The sequence below is a fragment of the Lytechinus pictus genome, chromosome 16 (genome assembly GCF_037042905.1).
Source record: "Lytechinus pictus isolate F3 Inbred chromosome 16, Lp3.0, whole genome shotgun sequence".
Classification (NCBI taxonomy): domain Eukaryota; kingdom Metazoa; phylum Echinodermata; class Echinoidea; order Temnopleuroida; family Toxopneustidae; genus Lytechinus; species Lytechinus pictus.
The window spans coordinates 2,017,839-2,021,468 of NC_087260.1; the positions used below are offsets into that span (position 1 = coordinate 2,017,839).

General features: G+C 33.2%; 1 long non-coding RNA gene across 1 annotated transcript; it reads left to right on the forward strand.

Annotated features, from left to right (window-relative positions):
• The first annotated feature begins 205 nt into the window (after positions 1-205).
• LOC135156986 (uncharacterized) lies at positions 206-2,627 on the forward strand. The gene is made up of 2 exons (XR_010296057.1): positions 206-344; positions 1,894-2,627. It is a non-coding gene; the product is annotated as an uncharacterized LOC135156986 (long non-coding RNA).
• The last annotated feature ends 1,003 nt before the right edge of the window (positions 2,628-3,630 follow it).

Consider the following 3,630-nt stretch of genomic DNA (forward strand, 5'->3'; position numbering starts at 1 on the left):
AATGATTTTCTATGACACATATTTGATATCTTTATTGTCACTGTTATTATCTTGATTAGTAAAATATTTCACCACTATTACAAAGTGATGAATTTGTCACCCTCTTTTGCTCGGTTCGCCCCTATTCGAACGAATTGCCTGCAGAGAATCGGATCGCCTGATCGTAGTTTTACTTAATATTTGGTGACATTTGGCGGTATGATTCAAAACGTTCGGAGAGAAGGAGTTAGGTGTGATCGTCTTGGTAGCAGAGAAGAACAAAGCAAGGGATTTATATAATAACATCCAACAATGTCTGGAAGAGGAAAACCAACTCCTGGTACTAGAGGAAATGTTGTTGTCAGGTACAAAAATAAAATTAATCTATTTCCTTCATTTTCTTCGTCTTATCTTTAAAAAGTTTCGTGTGTCTCTGAATGTTTTGGTCGTAGTCAGTACATAATGGTTTCTGGAAAATGAAGTTCTTGCAATCAACCTGGGATTTTTGACCAGTGGCGCGATCAATCGCCGAATTAATTTCGTAAACAAAAATGAAGGGTCAGATATGGCGGATGGAGCAACATTTTTAAAAGGAGTGAAGCGAGCGATCAAATATTTTGACATTTTTTATACGACAATATATTTTCTTAGTAATATTTACGTTATCATAAAATGATGTAATGTTTATATCTTTATCTTCGCATTCCTATAAATTTCTCCTTTATTTTATTGGTCATGGAAATATGAGAAAGGGGGCCACCCCATCCGTAACCCAGTGATTATGACGAAACTAACGCCTGATCGACAATAGATATTAGGCATTTAGGTCTTATTTTCATTCTCATAACATCGGACCGTTTGACGTCGGTTTGGTTGGCGCCACTGCCATGTAGATAGGGGAGGAGGCGGGGGTATGGACCCCAATTTTTTTAAGACTATGAAAAAAAGAGTATAGGAGAAAAGGAAAGAAAAGGGGTGACATAAAATAAAATTTCATGAATATTTGGTAGCAACCTTTCCAAAATTATGTTTGCATAATGTTTGGCTCCCCTTTTAAAAAGTTCATTCAACTGGTGATTGGTGCGAATGAATTGTGATTTAGCCACAGGGAGGGTGGGAGTGGTACGGCAATAGAAAATCTCTCTCGACACTCTGACCACAATATTGGGAAACTTACCAGTTAAAAACTTAGTTGAGTAACAATAGTCTCAATTAATTTGAAATTAATTTGAAGTCTTTATATGTTGATGATTTTTGGGGTTTAATATGCTGCAATGTGTCATAATGAACAATTGGGAATCGGTATATCCTATGTGTATTACTCAACTTTGCTCTCCTTTTTAATCATATTAATATTTTTTTATTCCAGATTATTTTTTTTTTCAGTATTGATAAAGCTTTAAGTGGTTTTATAAATCGTACTAAATATCACATGCTTTCTATTGCGAACACTGATGATAATAAAGTATAGCATTCCCTACAGCAGTTCTGGCAGTTTTGTCAATTATTTTTGTAAACTACTTTACAAAGTAGATTTGCATATTCAAATATGTCGCATTTATCACATTTTAAACAACTTATGACATTTCTATAATACTTCTAATAATAATAACAACAATAAGCATAAAAACAATAATGATAATGATAATAATAATAATTATGATGATAATAATAGTAGCAAATTTGATAACAATAAAGTATTAATAATTATGATAATGATAATAACAAACATGATGATGATATGATTAATTTTGTATAGCGAAGCCACTATATACATATACTCTACTGTGCTTTGGTGCTCCCATTGCTTATACTACACACTTGAAATTGTTTATCATTGCATATACAGAGTTTCCAGTTTGACGTTTGAAATAATTACTTTCAAGAGAACTATTTTTTATTTCTTTCATCCAGAAAAAGATGTCCTAAGTGTGGGCAATTTCTTCCTGCATTTTACTGGTATTGTCCGAATCCAAACTGCCATTGGGGACAATAAACTTACTTTCATCCAATCTGATGCAGGCATGCAGCAGTAGATCATGTAGACAGATGTGTGGAAGAACATCAGTATATGTACATGAACTCAATGATGAACAATTTCAAGGGCGGATCTGTCACAGCTTGTAGCATACAGACAACTCTCGACCTCCACGAAACACTCTTCCTCAACAAAAAAACAAATCGTTGCTGTTAAAAGGCATCTTCCAGGATTCCACCAGAAGCGGATAATTCTCATTTGTATCATAGCATCATTACTTTGATTTCAAAGTTGATAACTTTTAAGATGGCAAATGAAAATATTTGCTTGCTTACAAGCATTCATGCTTTCTTAGTAGTCTGGTAAAAGAAAATCATTACCAAGTTATTATAGCGTTTATGCATAATACCAATGAATATGGAATTTTCCAGCATTTACTCTCATCATAAACCATGCTGGCAATGTAAATCGGCAATTCCTTAAGATATGTACATTCGACCTCGTATATGTAGGACCTTTCTGAAAAAAAAAATCTACCATACATGAAAAAATGTAATGGTATCATATCATCATGGCTTGAGCAGGTTGTAAAGTAAATCGGACATATTACAGGAGGCAGGTTATTTTGTTGGCAATTTGCCTCACACAATAAATTTTTGCTTAAACTCTACACCTTACACACCATAAGCAATAGATTATTGAGAGCACCATGCTTTGTTGATTGATTGATTGATTGATATTGATTGTTTGATTGATTGATTGATTGGTTGGTTGATTGATTGATTGATTGATTGATTGATTTGTTGATTGATTGATTAGTTGGTTGATTGATTGATTGATTGATTGATATTGATTGATTGATTGATTTATTTTTTGATTGATTGATTAGTTGGTTGATTGATTGATTGATTGATTGATTGATTGGTTGATTAGTTGGTTGGTTGGTTGGTTGGTTGTTTGATTGATTTATTGATTGATATTGATTGATTGATTGATTGATTGATTGATTGATTGATTGATTGATTGATTGATTGATTGATTGATTGATTGATTGACTGATTGAATTTGTATTATTTCTTCTTCATCTAAAAATAATTATAATATAATGCGAAATATAATATGAAATGAAATGAGGACATTATGGAAAGCCTGGCTTGTTATACCAAACAGAGTACAGAAATCAATTTTGTTCAGTTGTTAATCGTAAGACAAACAATCGGTGAAGCTAGCAAACAAATTCCAAATTGAATTGTGATGTTCATTTAATAAGAAGTAAAATATTTTTTTCCTCATAGAAAGTGAATTATATGTGTAAGATGCAGAGACTAGGGGGTGAAAATTTAGGAGAGTAAAGACAAATAAAACGAGATTGCAGAAGGAGGAGGTTCGTGCATGAGAAAAAGGTGGCAAAGAGAAGAGAAATTGGAGTATTTGTGTTTGCAATGTAGATATAGAGAATATAGAGATATTTCTCATGGGGTGTGAGGTAAGTAGAAGAGAATGAGAAAGGTAGATAGAAGACGAATGAAAGAGGGAGAGAGAGAAAGAAAGAATAACAAAAACAAGTACTAGAGAAAGCCAGAAGATGAGGACATTGCGTGAAAAGCAGACAAGGGATGATAAATAGGAGAGGAGTGAGAGATAGGCAGAGAGACACTAAGAGAGAGAGAGAA